General features: G+C 34.6%; 1 pseudogene across 1 annotated transcript in view; it reads right to left on the minus strand.

Annotated features, from left to right (window-relative positions):
* Positions 1-22678, minus strand: part of LOC143249488 (aquaporin AQPAe.a-like) — a 29559-nt pseudogene that overhangs the window by 2099 nt on the left and 4782 nt on the right. Inside the window, exon 2 of the transcript XR_013027804.1 lies at positions 1980-2060. The product of XR_013027804.1 is annotated as an aquaporin AQPAe.a-like (transcript). The remainder of the gene's footprint in view (positions 1-1979; positions 2061-22678) is intronic.

A 22678-nucleotide genomic window follows, 5' to 3' on the forward strand; every position in this document is an offset into this window, starting at 1 on the left:
TGAGTTGGCGGTGGTTGGTGATGACTAGCTGCCTCTCCTCTAGTCTTGCACTGTTAAATTAGGGACGGCTAGCGCAGAAAGCCCTTGAGTAGCTTTGCGCGAATTTCAAAAACAAACAAACAAGTTCTTTGGGTATCTAATTGAATAGTGGTAGTTGATTGTCACTCGTTTGTTTGTTTGTAATTTGGCACAAAGCTACACAATGGGTTTTCTGTGGTCTGCCCACTATGAGTATCATAACCAGGTTTCTAGCGTTGTAAGTCCACAGACATACTGCTGAGCTACTGAGATCTGGTCACTCGTATAATGTTCACGCGGCCTCAAAGTGAAAGAATAATTTTGTGCCAACAGTATTCAAACCACGGACCCTCGCGTTCACAGTCTTGCAGGCCAATCACTAAGGTATAATTGAACGGATTTTTTTTCTATTATTATGCAATAAGAAACTTCTTCACACAACCTATTACAGTTTTTGTGCTCAAACGGTTTTGACGTAGATGCGCACCAACCAAAATCGCACTGTTAGTTAAGGGTTAACAAATAGATAAACCCAAGAAGGATTAAAAACACTAATAAAAGAACCGCCAGATAAATATGCTCTGTCAACTATCAGCTGGTAGGTTAAAATATTTATATTTTTAGTGGTATGGTGAATAAAAGTGATCCACGTATAATAATCTTCAAATATATTATCTTTAATAAAATAATCGTTTGTGATATGCAAACGATTACAACAGTAATGCAGAGAAGTGCAACAGCTCAGCTTAACACTCAAGCACTAATTGTGCACAGAGTACAAAAAAATATCAGATAGGAGTAGCAGTAAGTGAGGTGAAATATCGACTTGACAAATTTACATGGACCATTCTGACCTCACCTGTCAGTTGAGTTTCAAATGTAGTCGACAGACTTAACAGCAGTTCTTTGCTCTCTCAATAACTTCTTCATAAATAATACAACTGAGTGTTGTAATTATGTTGTGAATCATGCATTACAAGGAACAGAGACATTATGTGCTAAAATACACGAAACAAAAGTGTGTGTGTGTGTGTGTTTTCTTATAGCAAAGCCACACCGGCCTATATGCTGAGTCCACCGAGAGGAATCGAACCCCTGATTTTAGCGTTGAAAATCCGTTGACATACCGCTGTACTAGCGGGAGGAGGAAACAAAAGAGTAACAAAGTGTAAAAATGTTCCAGTTTTCAAATATCGTTGAGCACGTTAACGACATAAATATTTTAACAAAGCAGAATCATGTAACATATAATTTAAAACATAAAAATTGAATTATATCAAAACAACAAATACATTACTGAAATGGTAAAGTCCTTTCAATTATAAACAAAATAAAATGCATAATATAATTTGGTACTTTGTACTTAATTTAAATAAATAAAAGCAATAATTATACAGGTGATATTTAATTTTATGCACCTTACACAAAACTGTCATTCTCGTCACTCTATGTTTCTCCGTCATTTGATAAATATTTAAAACTTAATAAGTAAATTTAACCTTCAACTCATAATTGCATTCTACCGTTGATATGATACCAAAAATCAAAAACTGAAAATTAATCAACTTTTTCCAATTAATCTGAACATGCCAGCAACTTACGACAAACAACTGAACTGTTTTGTTTTTTTTAATTTTGCGAAAAGCTACACGAGGGCTATCTGCGCTAGCCGTCCCTAATTTAGTAGTATAAGATTAGAGGGAAGGCAGCTAGTCATCACAACCCATCGCTAACTCTTGGGTTACTCTTTTACTAACGAATAGTGGGAGTAACCGTTACATTAGAACGCACCTACGGCTGAAAGGACCAACGTGTTTCGTGCGACTGGGATTCGAACCCGTGACCTTCGGATTACGAGTCGAACGCCTTAACCCACCTAGCCATGCTGGGCCTGACAACTGAAGTATTGAATCAGGGTCGTCTCTGTAACATATACGAATAACAGAGTTAATATCACTCACCCAATGATATTCCCAAACTCCAGCTATTACAGCGGGTCCAAATGACCTTGCTGTGTTCATACTTGAACCAGTGTACTTGACCTGCGGAAAGAGGTGCAGTATTTAAATTAATGTAGATATTTAATACTATTACTCTTTGATATGCAAATACTCTACAGAGACTTTCAATAAAACTAAAACATATTTAAATAACGTATACTGCACCTATAACGAATATAACATTTATCATCACAATATACGTTCAATTTGTTTGTTAAAAGTATGCCAGTTTAAAAAGAAAAACATTTATATCGCGAAATAATTCATTAGAATGTTTCGTTCTAACGTAAATAAGCAATAACGGTTAAATAATATTATATAAATATATATATTAATTAGGTACAGGTTATGTTCGGCTTGTAGCCTTGACTCCGATACAAGGATTCTGAAATTCTTATTTAGTTTAAAAATACAACACGTGCTAAAATCACGTGCACAAACAGTCAGGCTTCTAGATACAGGCTTTTTAAAGTAAACTAGCTTTGAACTTTGAGAAAATACTATTAAATATAGATCAGTCTAGTTAAAATGAGCTTTATTTTCTTAAAGAGATTCGAAGTTCAACGTAGTAAAACCATCTGGCCACAAACTAGAGAACTCCTCTAGACGTTGCTGTTTAGGAAAGACTTAGTTAAAATTTAGTTACATTTACTCTGTAAGAATATACTATTTTCAGAGGCAAAACTTCAAAAACATTCCCCTCGATAAGCCAAACATTTAGGAGTGTGAGCAGGCCTTAGTGTCGCATTAATGTGGGCGATTCACTAGTTTGGTTTGAATTTCGCGCAAAGCTACACGAGGGCTATCTGGGCTAGCCGTCCCTAATTTAGCAGTGTAAGACTAGAGGGAAGGCAGTAGTCATCACCGCCCGTCACCAATTCTTGGGCTACCAACGAATAGTGGGTTTGACCGTCACATAATAACGCCCCCACGACTGAAAGGGCTAGCATGTTTGGTGCGACGGGGTTGCAAAATCTAGTCTTACACTGCTAAATTAGGGACGGCTCGCACAGATAGCCCTCGAGTAGCTTTGTGCAAAATTCGAAACAAACAAACAAACAAGAACCAGGCTGTTTAAGTTATTTGCGAGTAAATATGTCTAGAAGTGCTTAAACAAATATTTTAAATCACTATTTATATCTTACGTTGTAATGGATTTACTAATATATATTTATTTTAATATCGACGTTTGTTTTAATTAAATATATATAAAGACATGTACGTAACTTATTTTTATATTGTTAAATGTATATTGCGAAAGTCCCGCTTACTCTCTAAATTTGTAGAAGATTCACGAGAGAAATAATCAACAATGTACTGTGTGTGCACGTAAAATACTAGTGATTGCCAGTATAATTACCAGCTGAACTTTCTAAAACTTCGCTTTAAAGTTTATAAATAGCAACACACGGAGAGATAGTTTAATATTATTGATGGTCTGCTACAGTTAATATAAAACAAACCTCGGAAGCTATAATTGTGATGAACGCTTATTGATCGGAAAACTACAGATATTTGACAGGAAAGTTTATACATTTCGAACATTACAAACCGTCTAACTTTAGTGAATTAACTTCGGAAGTTATTATTTCTACGAAGACATCGATATTGCCATCGATGAAGCAACCAACTAGATTCCCCGTTAAGTGAATTGCACCTGTGCATCAATTCAGAATTAATTCGCTCCTCCTTAACCGTCAATAAAATGTTTAGTTCCAGAGCAGATAGAAGATTCAGTATTGCTTGTAAATTTGTAAAAATATTGTATATAAATTATTTTTTGTAATAACAATTTGCAGTAACTGTTATTATAAATTGTATTCCTGTTTGTATATTAAAATATATTTGTGTTAAGAAATGAAAATTGTGTGTATCAATCTTGTTGGCAGATATCATAAATTTAATACATATTGACATTTAATTAACTTCTAAATTAAAATTTCCGGCTATCTGAAATCATAATACTTAACATAATAAATTGGAAGCTCGTCTAAGATAAATTATAATACGCAACAATGTATACGTGGATATTTTTGTTTATAACATATTAATTCCTGAAGTTGTGTATTGGTAACGCTGTGTGTTGATATCATATCATCTCTAAGAAAATTGAAGGTGTTAATTTATTGTTTTTTTGTTTTAAAAGATAATCTTTTCAAAATGCATTATTTCCGGGTTCAATGAATAAAGTTCTTCTACGGAGCCTAAATATATACATAGGTTAGACTCTGTCAGCGACATGATTTCTACTTGCCTCAACCGGTAAATTTTTAAAACATTATTTGTTGGCTATTAATTGGTTATATATCATTTTCAATGTCAACATACCAGAAAAAACTTCAATTCTTCAAATTTCTTAGAGACAGAAAAAATACACACACACACAAACAAAACCGAAAAGCTTTGGCAAATGCGATTAAAGTAGATAACTGGGCTACAATTAAATGTACAACTATTTGTAGCAAACACCTCGTAATATATTAGTATTACTATTACCTTAGGCCAAATGGTCATGTCTGTCTTAAACTTAAGTTATGAGAAGTTGAAGCTGTGAATAGTTTGTACCGAAAACATGCGGTGGAAAGAAACTCATTTTTACATTGTAAAATAACATAAGTTTGTAAATATCGCTAATTTGATCTTTGGCCTTCATGACCAGTTCAATGTAAATTAGATTAGCAATACTGGAGGCTTAACTTAGTATGAGTAAAAAGGATATTATTTTATATTATATAGTACGTGATGATAAACTGATTTTTCCGTTGTTGTGCAGTATTTATATGGGATTTAGAACTAAGAACTTTTGTGAGTGGAATATTCGGCATTTAAAAATAACTATAAACTTGTATGTTCGAGTATCAATAGCAAATGTAGCAAGTACAGTAATGTGTTTTATTATTAACTGCACTTGTTCACACTATCTTCAAAATTCTATAATGTTTACAGTTCAAAATATACTTAGCACAGAATATGCCATTGGCAGACATTGAAAAAATGATAAATGTCCCCAATCAACGATAATTATTCGTAGTCTTTTTGACTTTTGATAATATAGCTGTAAATGTCACAAACCGTTATTAGGCTAATTGGACAAATCTTATAGCTGCAGCTACCCATGAACGCTATACGGGTCAGAGAATGAACTTTTAAACACATTCAACTTTTCCTTTAAAAATTACTGTACTTAAGAAACTAAACTCTTTTAAGTGCAGTTCTTGATGCTGTCAAATTGTAGAGCATACTGCATCTGAAACAACTGAAGTCTCGAAAACCGGCTGTTTTTCACGCATACGTGCAATGCATTTCGTCTATAAATCTCAACTTAAAATTTAGTTTCAATGAGTACATATGTATGAATAATAAAAACAACTACAATATAGAAAGTCACTTGCTCTTAGTGTCAGACATCAGTGTGTTTATATTGATCCACTACAAAATATATAGCTAAAATAAGCAATATAAAATAAGAAAGAGAAGAAATAAGCATCTGATAAAGATTATTATATACTTTGAATTACAATTATTCGTTTCTTTGTTGGCTAGCGCAAAGCTACACGACGAACTATGTACTTTGCGTTTACAACAGGAAATTGTGCCACGGATTTTAGCGCTACAACCTCTCAAGCTTACAGCTGTTGAACCGGAAGACTTGTCGTTGAGCGCATAGCTATACAATAGACTTTTTACTGTGACAACCACAGAAAAACGTGCCGAGGATTGTAGCAACACTATCCCGTGCACTTTCCACCGAGTCAGCAGAGATGGCAGCGAAAGAACGTTTATTGTTGGTTCTGATTAAGTTTCACGTGAATAGGACTTTTGCAAATTTGAGTTGTTGATTTTCAATCTGTTTAGTAACCTCATGACGACTAGAGGTGAAACCTGTGTTGTAAGCTGTTTATGTATAATGTACAATGGCGTGTATATTCTCATACTGTTACAATAAACGTTTTTTTTTCAAGTGTGTGGGCCCTCCATATTACACACTGCAGCACGTACACTTAATTTGCAAACAAACAATAACACCTTGTTGTATAAAACATGTAAATTTAATTAAACCAGATGTTCGATACTAGTAGTAGTATCGAAGAGCAATTGGAGAAATTACATACTGTAGTTCCGTCGTAGATTTTTGTATGTCTGAGATTCGGTCCTAACCCGATCACTTTTTCACAAAATTATTATTTAAAAAACAACTGAAAAAAATGTAAATTTTGTAAACATGTAAATTTAATTAAACCAGATGTTCGATACTAGTAGTAGTAATTGATTTAGAAGTACGTGGTAACTGTTGGTTTGGAGATATACATCCACTTTTGATATTACCTTTTTACTATGCTCTAGAGTCTAGGCTCACTGAGCACACCCAATATCTGACACCTGATAAAAACTTGAAACACGGGTTTTAATAATTCATCCAGAGCCTACTCCGAACCCACACGAATTAAGTGTTATTTTATTATTCCAGCTTGTACATAGATAACATGTTTTAACAAGAGCAATTGGAGAAATAACATACTGTAGTTCCGTCGTAGATTTTTGTATGTCTGAGATTCGGTCCTAACCCGATCACTTTTTCACAAAATTATTATTTAAAAAACAACTGAAGAAAAATCCCAATATCTTTTTACAAAATTTCTTTAAAGCATTCCAGAATCCGTATCTGGAGCCGGACTACTTTTGGGGGAGGTCCTAACTGTGGGGACACCCTTTATCCTATACAACATGTCACGTAGATCGGATAATTAATTTTTTAGATCCATACTACGGACCCTAATGCAACATCCTTGTCTCCTTCCGGAAGTGAGGGTAATGAATGTGATACGACTGCGTATTAATGTTATTTTAACATTTGCATATGCCAATAAAGAACAAAGTCTCTCTACAAAAGAGTCCACTAATCAATAAATTTTGGCGTTAGCTAAATTAAGTAAATCTGAAGGTTAACTTTGTTATTAAAATTCTGGAATCACAACTCGAAACAACGAATCAAATACGTTTAATAATCAGATCAATGGATTTATTGTTCACATTGTGTTTTTCTAAGACGGAAAGTAGTATTTCTAAGTCAACTTTATATAACACAAACTTTAGTTCTTTTATTGCATTGTGTGTTTCACACTACATTTCATGGCCAGCATAGGGACTGTGATTAAGAAACCAACCGGCTACTGAAAAGACTGAAAAAAAGGATACTTATAACAGAACGGTGATGATAAAAACGTATTGTCAAATGATTACGTATTACTCTGTTGTGCTCCGGACAGTTTGCTTGTTTTTGCTTTTGCTTCGCTTTCTCTGTGTGGGTACTTGGGTAGTGATGTTAAATACCCAGGAGGTTCAGATGCTTTTGCTTTTGCAGAAATGTTGAAATTTTTGTTTTGAATTTCGCGCAAAGCTACACGAGGGCTATCTGTGCTAGCCGTCCCTAATTTAGTAGTGTAAGACTAGAGGGAAGGCAGCTAGTCATCACCACCCACCGTCAACTCTTAGGCTACTCTTTTACCAACAAATAGTGGGATTGACCGATACATTATAACATACCGTGGCCTGCACAGAGCCCTGACCTCAACCCCACCGAACACCTTTGGAATGGATTGGAACGCCGACTGCGAGCCAGGCCTTATCACCCGACATCAGTGCCTGACTTCAATCATGCTCTTGTGGATGAATTGGAGCGAATCCCCGCAGCCACGTTCCAAAATCTAGTGAAAAGCCTTCCCAGAAGAGTAGAAGCTGTTATAGCAGCAAAGGAGGGACCAACTCCGTATTAATGCCTACGGTTTTGGAATGAAATATTCAACAAGCACATATGGGTGTGATGGTCGAGTGTCCACATACGTTTACTAATAAATTTGCGTTTTTTAATTTTACATTATCCATTGACAAAAAAGAATATCGTGAAAAAGTAGCTATAGCCATAGAGCCGCTAGATTTATACATATGTATATATAGCGAGAACAGCAACGCCACTGTATTTAAAGTTACCCCTATATAAATTACGTTTTTTCCCCAAGGATTCTTACAAAACAAATTTGAAGATAAAAAAAGTCCACTGATGCTTGTTTTCTTAAAAATTATCCCATAATAAAAACCTATAATGTCTATAATTTCATATCAAATAGAACTACTTGAATCTGAAAATGGAAGTAAGTATAAAACAGTCATACACCTGCGCATTTTATGGACTGGTTTACATCACCTGCCCACACGAGAAATCAGCCAGAACGACTCAGTTCTGCGTTTTTTACTGTTTTTAGAACACTAGGGAAAACGCGATTGCATAGAAAATAGTTAACACATGTGATGCATGAATGTCCAAAGCCTTCCTACCAATATAACTTTCAAGAACAGAAACATTTATGACACGAAACTTAAACGCATGCATGTTAAATGTTAAGACAGATAGATGAACATTTATAATTAAAAAAGCGACAACAATAAAACTGTATATTGGTTCTGAAAATGAATTATTTTTACCAGGAATTAACTCTAGACAACGTGGTCACACAGAAATGAGACAATGTGATTTTTGGCCAACGATTAGATACGATGGTTGTATTTATGACGTAGCATGCTCGTGGAATAATTACAGGAAGTCCAAAGCACTCACATCCAAAATTACCATTGGGGAGGTGGAATAAAAGTGCTTAGGGGGTAAAAATCAAAGCATGAATCATACTGAACAGATGTAAAGGTTGTATTTATATAAATTTGTTGTATTGTTTTATACATTGTAACATTTAAATATTGGTCTGTATTTTGTTTTGGTTTTTTTATTACGTGACAGAATCCATTCTTATTTTCTTGAGGATACCGGTGTTTGCCTGTTGTATGAAAATAAGAACGAGAAGAATAACTTTGTCATCTTTCGAAAAACAAAAGGTTGAGCCTAAAAACTGTGTACGATATGTACATTTAGGATACTAGAAAAGAGACAAGCAATATATATAAATATATTCACACACACACACACATACGGTTCGCAGAGGTTATAATCTACCGATCTAGGTATTTCATTATCTCAGTTTCTTCTATAGTTGCCGTAAGCAGACCCTGTACTAAAAAAACCTCCGTTGATACAACCTCCTGCGTACCAAGTTTGATCTCCCATAGCTTGTGAATGGTTATATAAATACAGCTTCAACCACGAAGTCTCCTGAATCTTTAAGGGAGTCAGAAACGCAAAATTCTATGTAAGATTTGAGTTCAAAGACCCTGAAAATTTACTCCCGAATCCCGTCACGTCTAGGTGACCGTTTGGGTGCGTTTTAGCTCCCCTTAAAAGGAGATTTACATCACTTAGGTAATAAAAACACCTCTTCTCATGCCATCTAGACTCCGAAAACTAAAACACAACATTAATTAATTTAGAATGGATGATACTTCTGAACGGATCCTGTTGAATTCTAATATATGTCTGTGTAGTGAAACTATAACAAATTTAGGTATTCCCACAGAAGAGGCCTAAAAGAAATGTGGCTTGTTATTTTTAAACATATTTCACACTGACACCAAACATATAATAACAAACGATGTCAATTGGATTTTGAATTCTGTTTTCCATGTTCTGTTGAAATTAAATATATAGATTAATTTAGTGTTATTACATATGCAGAAATAGTACAGTAAAACAGATCATGTTTTCATCTTGTACTGCTTATCGAACTCACGCAGTTTGAAATTAAATTTTCAATTCGTCAGCAAATTTTTAAAGCGTGAGAAAATCAAACTGGATAATGATGTTTTCCTTCTGTAAAAGCTGTTTGTATTGTTTGTTTGTTTGTTTTGAGTTTCGCGCAAAGCTACTCAAGGGCTATCTGCGCTAGCCGTCCCTAATTTAGCAGTGTAAGACTAGAGGGAAGGCAGCTAGTCATCATCACCCACCGCCAACTCTTGGGCTACTCTTTTTACCAACGAATAGTGGGATAGCCAACATTTCCACAAAAAACGTATGCGCTGGAAATATATAAAACATGGAACGAATATTGAAAGCAAAGGAAAACAAGCAAACATAAAATAACAAATAAAATATTTCTTCGCAAAATTTTTGTACTGATTACCAATTGACAAAACAAATAGTGTAATACAACACTTTCAAGTAAAACAAAAGAGTTCTATTGATGTATACTATAATACTCAGATTACTTAAACCAGCGATCATTCCTATTAAGATATACAAAGACGAGAACAACCAAATCACACTAACCTGTGCCACGTGTTTAGTTGGGCATATCTCGTCTCAAGTAGCAGAGCATAGATATAGTAACACTTTGTATTAAATATTACTGTCTTGATGAAATGGACACAAACATAAGGTCAAACTGTCACAATCTTCCATAAGATAGATGTAACAGCCTATACTATTTACCTTAGCCAAATGATAAAAACACGTTTACATCTCTCTGACATCCGGTTTTAACGGATGCCATTAACTACATGCAAAACTCCAACACGAAGATTCGGAAAAAAGCTACTTTAATAAACTTCAGTAAAATATATTTTAATATAATTATAGAAGTGTGTGATTAACAGTTATATCAAATGTTATGTGTAATTCAGGATTTATATGTATTGTATGTATTCGGAGAGTAAGGTGTTTCGGTCTTTATGTTATTTTGGCCCGGTATGGCTAAGCGCGTTAAGGCGTGCGACTCGTAATCTGAGGGCCGCGGGTTCGCATCCCCGTCGCGCCAAACATGCTCGCCCTTTCAGCCGTGGGGGTGTTATAATGTGACGATCAATCTTACTATTCGATGGTAAAAGAGTAACCCAAGAGTTGGCGGTGGGTGGTGATGACTAGCTGCCTTACCTCTAGTCTTACACTGCTAAATTAGGGACGGCTGGCACAGATAGCCCTCGAGTAGCTTTGTACAAAATTCAAAAACAAACAAACAAAAACTTTATGTTATTTACTCCAAAGCTACAAGTAGATGGCATCCAAAAATATAAAGAAGCCAGTGTAATTAATTCGGTTGAAAACTTTACTAAACAATCAAAATCTCTCAATTTATGTTTATGGAACCACACGTGCGAAAGTACGTTTTCTAAACACTACGGGTAAAATAAGCCACTGTTTGTATTTATCCAGGTATCAGTGCTTACATTTTCTTGAGACAAAGAAGGTTAAATAATATTGGTAGAGATCCTTTTTACTGTACAACGTCATGTCTGCGGGCTTGCAATTATAAAAACCGGGTTTCGATACCTGTGGTGGACAGAGTACATTGTGTAGCTTTTTACAAAGAAAAATCCAAACAAAACTCCTTTTTATTATTATAATATACTTTTAAAAAATTCCCTTTTCTCAGTATTTGACCTTGAAGTTAGCAGGAGATCAAGTGAACCACAGGGTAAGGACAAGCTGACGTTGGTAACTAATCGTGCATATAGTAACTAGTGCACCTTCAAACGTGTAATGATATGACCAATGTTTCTTTTCAGCCGTAAGCCATGCATAACTCGACCTCGCTACTAGCTACATTCTCTACATACGAATCTATCATTAAATATAGAAAAACTATACACACTACAAAAAACGCATAGGTGATGTAACTATTGGCAACTTGTGAAAAACCTGTTTTTAGTTGTTGTTGTTGCTTTTTTACTAAACTTTATACAAAACTTTAAGTGTCGATTATTATATGTTGCGTCATTCGTCAGAAACTGATAATCTCATAAAAATATATGAATTTAACCAAACACGTTTTCAAACTTGAAAACTGACTTAACCTTTTGGTTTTACTACAGAATTGTAATATTTTTTAAAACACATTAGATGTCGTGTATACGCTGGTAAGTATCATTCAGAAGTGTTCGTTCTGTAATAACTTTTGTTTTTTTCACTGATAATGAAATTTCACGTGATTAATTTGTTCCAACCTAGTTGTTAATCCATTTAGAAATTACAAGTTAACGCACATACAAGAAAACGATGGAATATCAAACATTTTGGATTTTGAGAAAACCCTGAAAAATGTGTTCAGGCTATTTTAATTTAACTAAAGGACAGCCAAAGTATTTAATTTTTCATAGTTCTCAAATCGACCTAAGGATCAGAATGTTAAAGTTGGAGCCAAGATATACTTCTAAATATAATCTGCAATTGCGTGTGGGTGGGAAGGGGGAATATAATTGTCATAATTCATAATACATTTTCTTAATGGTAGCCGCATAGCTCGTGACGGTCAATCACAGTTGTTTGTTTGTTTGTTTTTTGAATTTCGCGCAGAGCTACTCGAGGGCTATCTGCACTAGACGTCCCTAATTTAGCAGTGTAAGACTAGAGGGAAGACAGCTAGTCATCACATGCAACAATCATGAGATTTTTGTCTTGGAAGGTAGTTGTCCTCACGGGATATACTTAATGCAATGGTAAACAGTGGAAATTATTGGTATTTTCTAATTGCACAACACATCGGCTAAGCGATCAGCTCAGAGACCTCAGTATTCATAGCTTCACTATTAGTAACTATTACTGGGCCCGACATGGCCAAGTGTGTTAAGGTGTTCGACTCGTCATCCAAGGGTCGCGGGTTCGAATCCTGGTCGCACCAAACATGCTCGCCATTTCAGCCGTGGGGGCGTTATAATGTGACGGTCAATAACAGTTGTTTGTTTGTTTGTTTTTTGAATTTCGCGCAGAGCTACTCGAGGGCTATCTGCACTAGACGTCCCTAATTTAGCAGTGTAAGACTAGAGGGAAGACAGCTAGTCATCACCATCCACCACCATCTCTTGGGCTACTCTTTTACCAACGAATAGTGGGATTGGCCGTCACATTATAACGCCCCCACGGCTGAAATGGCGAGCATGTTTGGTGCGACCAGGATTCGAACCCGCGACCCTTGGATGACGAGTCGAACACCTTAACACACTTGGCCATGTCGGGCCCAGTAATAGTTACTAATAGTGAAGCTATGAATACTGAGGTCTCTGAGCTGATCGCTTAGCCGATGTGTTGTGCAATTAGAAAATACCAATAATTTCCACTGTTTACCATTGCATTAAGTATATCCCGTAAGGACAACTACCTTCCAAGACAAAAATCTCATGATTGTTGCAACAGTAGAGTCAACATCTACACATATAAATACAGAAAACATGAACAACAATTTGTTAGAGACTTTCGTTAATATTGATAACACACGTAAAACAAAGCGCTTGCAGGACAATGTGAAGATCAATGGCAAAAGAATATTGAAAGAGTTCGAATTGTTTAGTGTTGATGAGTTTCATTCTCTCCACTTTTTTACTGAAAAATTCGGGACGAAATTTGCGCAAAATTCAAAATAAATCAGTTGTGTAGTTAATAAAGTAAAACACTAAATTTCAATCAATTTCATTTGTGTATATACAGTTGTTCATGTTTTTGTGCTTTTTAAAGCTTTCTAGCATATCTGAACACTGATTACTTTGAGTAAGTATTTAAGGTCTGATGGAAATTAGAAATAAAACACAAGGAAATAACACAACTGAAACTAACTGATTTCATATCAAACTGTATGTTTCAGCTTTACTTGCGTGGTTATTTTAAGGTAACACGCATAGTCTTTGTTTAGGGAGAGTTAAAACAAATTTCAAAGGTGGGACTCGAGGACCCCATAAGATACAAAATTATACCGCTACATTTTAATTTTATATGAAAGATCATGTACAAGTTTCTCAAGTTAAAAATTATTCTACAAACTAAGGGGAAACATCATTTGAATAAACATATGAGTACTTATCACAATAATATAACTGTTTCTTAATTTGAAGTTCCGAAACGTTTCTATAAAGATTGGTTAAGACTTGTGTTACCACTTCTGCACTTGGAAAAAGTGCATTTTGGAGATTAACATTGTTTTGACAAGAGTCAAGTCTCGCTGAGTGGGTATTTGGGTACTGATGTTAAATACCCAGGAGGGTCAGGTACATTAGACCTCTTCCTCCCTCCCGAACGTTGATAGCGTCTGTCGTTCAGGGATTTGTTTTATAATAGCTTTGGGCCAGAGTAAAAGTATAACACCGTACTCAGGCCCATTTTGACAAGATTATTCGTACTCACACTGGTTTAAACTAGTTTGTTAGACCTTAAACGTATTATCTTTTGCTCTCAGGCGTGTCAAATTCTTTGCCTCCGCGCTAAATTACAAACGTGTGACTTGTTCATCACGCGGTATCACCTGACGCATCCCGTATAAAAACTAAACAGCCTGTAGGAGAAAGTAGTTTGATTTATTCGATCCAGGTGTTTACCTTTTTAACGGACAGGATGTAGCATCACTTCAAGGTAAGAAGTGACGCTATAAGTTTTAAGATTCCATTTACTTTAGTCAATAGGATACTGGCCGGAAATGGCCTTCTCATTTGCGTATCGGGCTGCGGATTTGAGTGCCTACAATAAAAATCTGTTTCGCAATTCAAGTTATATTTTTGTCTAATACACCTGTTAAAAATAACAGACAGCTGACGTAGATATATCTTGTGTAACTGTAAGCTAATATTTGTAACAAAAAATAGGATATTTGCCATTGATACATGTTAATGTTTCCTACTTCGGAAACATTTTGTAAGTTTCACTCAGAAGGGTGCATTTTTATTGAACCTTTAAAATAAGTTTTACACGTATATGGGTGCAATGGCACCTGCCGCATCCACATGATTGCGCATATTAATACTGTTTATAAACGTCAATAAATAAAATACGTTTAACTGTTTGTTTTTGAATTTCGCGCAAAGTTACTCAAGGGCTATCTGCCCTAGCCGTCCCTAATTTAGCAGTGTAAGACTAGAGGGAAGGCACCCAGTCATCACCACCCACCGCCAACTCTTGGGCTACTCTTTTACCAACGAATAGTGGGATTGACCGTCACATTATAACGCCCCCACGGCTGAAGGAACGAGCATGTTTGGTGCGACTGGAATTGGAACCCGCGGCCCTCAGATTACCAGTCGAACGCCTTAACACACTTGGCTATGCCGGGCCAAAATACGTTTAAACCACAGCAGTTAATATGAACCTTGAATTTAATGTTCTGCTGTGCACTAAATATAAATGTGTGGATGAGGGGGTTTAAAATAGTTAAATTTCTACATATGGGGAGGTATGTGATATCCTACAAGGCTGGAAACCTGACAAGTCCTGATATGGGGAGGTATGTGATATCCTACAAGGTTGGAAATAGAAAACCTGACAAGTCCTGATATGGGAGGTATGTGATATCCTACAAGGTTGGAAATAGAAAACCTGACAAGTCCTGATATGGAGAGGTATGTGATATCCTACAAGGTTGGAAATAGAAAACCTGACAAGTCCTGATATGGGAAGGCTATTTGCAAAATACACCGAGGGGAATCGAATCCCTGATTCTTGCGTTGTAAATCCGTAGACTTACCGCTGTACTAGCGAGGAGCGAACATACATGTGTACATTATAAATATAGGAAGTGAATGTTCCTTGGAAACTTGTTAAAGAAAATAAAATATTTTGATGACGGAATCAGCCAGGAGTTGTGAGTTTTACCTTTGTTGCAATTAAAGATTTCTGCTGTGTTTTTTCAGTTAAACAAGTTCAACAACTCGTTACAGTGCAACAAAACATCTTCCAAAGAAATCAGTCAGATTCGTTAATAATAACATCCTGTTTTCTAACCAGGGTTAATGTTGTGAGGGCCGAACTAAAACAAATGGATAAGTTTGGGGTTTTTGTTGGTTATTATGACTTTCAACTTGGTTACTGAAACGTTTTAAACTTACCATTAAATTCCATGTATAGGTTGAATTTTGTTATTCCATGTTTTAAATAATACAGTAAACTTACTAGTTTAGCATTTGACCTTCTTTGATAATGCTTTATCTTTATGTATCAGTAGTTATGACGTCACTTTATCGGCGGAAATAAACAAACATGATCTTCACCCAAATCCAAGAAGCTCGTATAATGTGCAGAGAATACTGACCCATCAACAGCACCAGCGGGCGTTTGCTATGTGCACGTTGCTGGATGGTATAATAGTATTACCTTAGGGAAAATTCTATGGGTGCAATTCTTGGTGACATCAGATAGTTCATTACTAACATATATATTTTTCATTTCATTTATAATTAATTATCATGAAAGCTTTATGGTATAGATTTTGTCAAAGTGATTTACGTTATATAGAAGATAGTAATCTTGTGTCATATATAACATTGTTTGTAAATCATATGATGTAACAAAATAAATTTCGTGAAAATACTTCGTCTAGTGATGTAGAATATAGTTACTTGGTCTTACATCAGTATGACAAATAAAGTATTTTCACGAAGTTTATTTTGTTACATCATATGACTTACAAACAATATTATTATGATACAAGAATATTACTATCTATTATATAATATTAATCACTTTGATGATATCACCAGCTTCCAGCATAATTAATAATAAATTGAACGGAAAATAAATGTTATTAATGCATCATCTGGTATCACCTAACATTGCACCAATAAGAACTTTTCCCTGAAATAATCCTAGGATATTTCTAGCAACGTGAATATAGTCACACATCCCCTGTTATTGTCCTAAAGCATTACAGAGCGACACGCTCATTGGCGTTGTTAAAGGGCCAATGTCCTCGACACGTTATACCAAAATTTGGCGAAGATCATGTCAGTTTACTTCTGTCACTGAAATGACTCTTAACTACTTGTTTCACAACTTATGTTAATAATTATTAGTACTATAACAGTAGCTTGCAGATCGTGATAAACAGGTATGGAGTCTCGACTGTTGTCCATGTACAAATCGTGATAAACAGGTATGGAGTCTCGACTGTTGTCCATGTACAAATCGTGATAAACAGGTATGGGGTCTCGACTGTTGTCCATGTACAGATCGTGATAAACAGGTATGGAGTCTCGACTGTTGTCCATGTACAGATCGTGATAAACAGGTATGGAGTCTCGACTGTTGTCCATGTACAAATCAAGAAACAGAAAATCTGTTTGATTAACGAAAGCCGTAATATGGCCTTAACAATAAGAAAACCAGTTCAGTTATCATTAAAGTACGTACATTAAAAAGATCTCTATGACAATAGAAAGCTGAACTAAATAAAAGTGAATGTTACAATTCATCTCGGCTTGACGATTTATTTCTCTGTTTATAATCTTTAAGGATACTTATAAACATCCTTTAAGGTTTAGATATAGATGTGTTTGTACATTTGGGTACGAAACATCAGTTTATTTTGATTCAGGTTTGCTTCACTTGAACATTCTACCCTGACCTGCCATCATTAAAATATAATCGTGGCTGTTAACTCCACTTGAGAAGTATGGCAGAAGCATGTCAATGTGAAGAATGTGTTCCAAAACTATTTAACGTCTGTTAGAATAATAATAAATATTATAAGAAAACAGACATTCATAAATTATAAAGAGAGATATTTATAATTTATGCATCATTCCTAATCATGAACTTACTTATTCCATCAACTTATCTTATAAGAAATGTACTCACTTTGTTACGTATTCTAATTTATCTCGGACAAGCTTACAATCTATTATGTTACGTATTACGATTTCAAATATTCAGAAATTTTAATTTAGAAGTTAATTTAAGATAGATTTGTTTCAACTTTATGATATTTGCCAACAAGATTGATAAACACAACTTTCTTTCTTAATATAAATATATTTTAATATACCCACAATGATATAATTTATAATACTGCTTATTACACAAATAAATTCATTTACAAACCTGTTGCAAGCTTACAAACAAAACTAAGTCTTCTATCTGGTCTGGAACTAATAGTTGAGGAAGAGCGAATTAATTCCAAGTTGATATTGTTACACTTCGCTTAATGACTCGCCTCACAACATTTACAAGCTGACTTTTCTCCGACGAATATATCTTATGTCCTCGTAGAAATACTAACGTCCCAAGTTAGTTCACTGAAGTTAAACGGTTTGTAATGTTCGAAATCCATAAACGTTCCTGGTTAGACATGTTTAGTTTTCAGATTAATAAGCGTTTATCAAAATTATAGATTTCAAGATTTATAATATATTAACTGTAGCAAACCAATCAGTGTTGCGTTAATTATCTTTCATAAGCTTGAGAAAATATTTTCTAGAAATTTCAACAAAGGCAACAATACTGGTATTTTACATGCGCATGTCGTACATTGTTGATTCTTACGCTCAAGAATCTTCTACAATTTTAGAGAACAGGCAGAACTTTCGCAATACACATTTAACAATATCAGTTACATACATTTCTAAATACATATTTAACCAAAACAAACAGCAACATTAAAAACCATATAACAGAGAATCCGTAACAATTTACAGTTGTTCATTTGCGTGAAATTTGAAGTAGTTTTAAAAGCTTCACATACGTAGGCCTGAACATTTAATGTTGCGTACCGATAATGCAATTTGAGATATTAGGTTCATCGTACAAACTTTTCTAGGAGAGTCCTCCTTACCCTTCATGGAAGGAACACTGACAAAATAGTTTTAAATGGAGGAGACTATCTGTGGTATAAATACGTGGGTTCTCAGCCAAAAGGACAATGTTCTTAAAAATATATCATGAGTGTTTATGTTTTAACCAATACTATTACTGTCTGTTTCTTTCTTGTTGAGTTACAGACTTTATCTCCAAATACAACAGATGGGAAATTTACTGCAGTAGCTCACGCGATACTGTTCTTATATGTGACGTCAGCTATATAGGGAAGTGGATTAACAGAGGAAGAAATGCGTTTCAGTCAATAATATGAAGCACAATTACAACGTACTTACAGATATGTGTCTTTACACTTATGCTATTCGTAGTTCTTTAGTTGTATGTCTGCAGGCAAGTCTGATAAAACACAGATTGTTTTTTCATTGTTGTATTGATATTTATGACTTCAAGATTTTAGATGGTATATAAGTCTATCGTAAGTTATATTTATGTGATTTGATCATGATATATAACTTATCACTAAACTATTTATTTTTGATCAATACTTATATCAGATTTATCACGTCTTAAGCCTTTACTTGTATGAAATAATTTTTCTTTTTTTGCAGCTCCTGTGAAAATGTTTCCCAGCATCTTTGAAATTCTGACCTAAAGAAAACCATGTAAAACTTAATTATCCGGCCTTTACATTGTATTGTACACATTTTTAAACATTTAAATACCCAGTTCTGGCTGTTCGGCTTAGTTAATTGGAGAACAATTAATGCCATTGTTCTTCAAGTTACAAGAAAACCATTTAATCTTTTATCATTATATTATTCAAACTGTCAGAATCATCACAGATATGACGCACGCAATGAGTTTTACATAAAACATATCGAATAACTAGAAGATCTTTCCATTCTGTTTAATTGTATTAAAATTTTCTTCAAGAAAAACAGATCCGTTTAAAATTAAATACCGCTTTCCAAGTATTTAACACACAAATAAATATGTGCGCTTACTTCACCTGTAAACCATAACACGAATACATTAAGCCTGATGATCGTGCTTCAGCCTCTGATTGCTGATTTTATTTTGCTCGTACTTAAGCATATCAACGGAAATGGGGATAAGGAAATGACGTTGTTTGTTGTTAAGCGTAAAGTTAAAGTTACACAATAGGTTATCTGTGCTGTGCCCATAATAAGTATCGAAGCCCGAAACTTAGTGTTAGAAGTCACTACTTGCTGCTGGGTACTAGGGAAGGATCAACATTTGGTTTATCTTTTAGCGACAAGTAGAAGTGTTTTATATCAATGTAAAATTCGTACTCTAGTACAAAAAACAACACGAATAATTATGTTTCCACATATAGAAATTGAAAACCAGGACGTGAAGCAACATTGTATATAAGGAACTTGGCATTTATTTATCATTATTCTAAATTTCGAAAGCTAGTCATCAAATAATGTATTATATATCTGTATCCACACACACCTAATTCCTAGAATATATACATATATACCAAATTGTTAGCACATTAGTCCTCGGTCGCTCAGCGGTAAGACGGAGAGTTCAGAAATCTCAAATGTGGGTTTCGATACCAGTGATGGGCATGATAGCCAATGGCGGCATTTTTTTTCCTTAACAACAAATCTGTGGCCTTATTTTATATACATTGAAACAATATTCAATAAACACAAACTATCATCAAGCGTTCAACATAACCATATTCTGCATTAATTTCCGAAATTTATATAACAGTTTTTTATTAGATCTTTTAAGAAGAAATCTAAATAAGAGATTGTCAGTCAGAAAGAAAAACGATGTTGTAATTATCATCTTGTTAAAAATTATGCCTAAATTTCAAATCGAAAATTGTAGCACATAAAGTAATTTCATATTGGTATCCAAACACCATGTTTCATTTAGTGCTTACCTCTCTTATCAGTTGTTCATAGACACAGGCTTAACAAACGATTATTTAGTGTCGGTTTGTTATTAAGTATAAAGTTATACAATGAGATATGTGGGTCCTCCTCATCGATTTTTAGCCTACAAACTCTCAGATTCGGAGCTAGATTACATTTATAATATTGTATTGAGGATGGGTAGGCACGTTTCTGATTACATTTCCGGCGTAATTCCTACATTGTCGTTTACTAGAACTACAGAACTGCAAGTGACAGTTGCTATAACTTCCTTCATTTTGTTTACTGTAAAATTCCTGAGGTACTTAATTACGGGTTTGGTTTGAATTTCGCGCAAAGCTACACAAGGGCTATCTTTGCTACCCGTCTCTAATTTAGCAGTGTAATACAAGAGGAAAGGCAGCTAGTCATCACCACCCACCGCCAAATCGTGGGCTACTCTTTTACCAACGAATAGTGGGACTGACCGTCAAATTGTAACGCCCCCCGGTTGAAAGGATGAGCATGATTGTTGCGACCGGGATTCGAACCCGCGACCCTCACATTACGAGTCGAACGCCTTAACCCACCTGGCCATGTAATACTTAACTATTTATAAATCTAACTAACCTTTTTTTTCTGTTTCAATATATTTTTCTGATTAAATGGAGTTACATTTAAAGCCTACGGATAATTTCATTATTCACTAACAGTCAGATATACATTCACTGTAGAATAATTCCTGTAGTAACAATTAATCAGTTAAGTTATAACATTTATAACATAGTAATACAAAGTTTTCAAAACGTTGTGAATTTTCGTTCTGGTTTATATCTTTATGTTAATATTTCAAAAGTAATCATTATTTTAAATAAAGAACTCTTATTTTTATAGAATAATAACCCGAACCTATACAAACTGTTTGTTGCTGATTGCAAATTTAAGCAATGCGACTTTTCGCTGTCTCTACTACTTTTGGATCGAATCCAAAGTTTTAGCTTGCTGCTTAGCCGTCGATATTCTAACCAGATTAGGAATCATATAGTCTTGCAGGATAATATAAATAAATGAAGTAGTTATAATAAAGGGAATTTAACTTAGTTTATTTTCAAACATTATTTGCACTGTTAGCTACTAAGACTGAACTTTCTTTCATGTCAGAGCAGTTTGTACACTAATTTCTCATAAACTCTTCATTTTTTAAAAAAAATACTGTCTATTACTTGTTACTCAATCTTCTTTAGTTTTATATCCACTACACTGTAGTTTTTCTCTCCACTCACTGCCCAGTTTTTAGCCGTGGCACATACTTTATAGAATGGCTCTGAGTTGTTTGCTTTATTTTAATCAAGTACAATCTAATAGCTCATAACTTCGTCATCTCTCGACCGATTTCAGACCTAATTAATGTTATGGACTCAGAAGGACAAACCTGATGTGTTTGATCACCCCCAATGTCTTATAAATTAATTTATTATAGTCCTACCTTAAATAATTTCAGTTTGAGTGTAGGCAGATAAAGTTAGTGACGAATAATAAAATCGAACCGGATATACGGGCGACCCACATTTGGTACTGCTGGGGCACAAAAATATAGGTAACAAAAAGGGAAGGGGGTAAAGGTCCTATGGATTAATTAATCTAATCCTACCTAAAATTATTTCGGGTGCCCCGCGGCTAGTGCGGATTCCCTCTTTTCTAGATTTACTGCCTATTACTTATTACTCAATTTTAATTTTATTACACTGTAGTTTTCCTTGTTACTCTCCACTTATTACTCAGTTTTAATCAAATGTTTATTTGTTATTCAGTTTTTCACTTACCAATAATCAATTTTGAACGTATAAAGTTTTACTTACATAAAACTAATGATAAATAAAGAAAATGTATTTGTGTTTATTTTTAAAGGTTCTTTGATAATGTATGAACCAATGTTTTATAAACCTGTACAGCAGACTGTGATGGGTCCAGAGAAGACAAATTTTATTGACGACTCTCATCTACGATTGTAGTGAAAACAACGAACAGTTTACACAAATCGGTGTTGGTTCTTACAAATCGAAATGCAAAGGTAGTTTTTATTTTTTATTTGTTTGCTTTTTGGTGAAAAGCTGTGTAAAAGGCAATCCATGATTTGCCCTTGGCGTGGAAATGAACCCCAAGTTTATGTAATGTAAGTTCGTAAACTTATCACTGATCCATCTGGGTAAATTTCAACATTTTAAAGCATTGTTAAGTTATTCTTTTTAGGATATACCATTCTCTAAAATTTGACTCGAAAATAAGAGTAATGTTATATGTTATTTTAAATTATGCAGTCTTGC

The sequence above is a fragment of the Tachypleus tridentatus genome, chromosome 1 (genome assembly GCF_004210375.1).
Source record: "Tachypleus tridentatus isolate NWPU-2018 chromosome 1, ASM421037v1, whole genome shotgun sequence".
NCBI classification, from domain to species: Eukaryota; Metazoa; Arthropoda; class Merostomata; order Xiphosura; family Limulidae; genus Tachypleus; species Tachypleus tridentatus.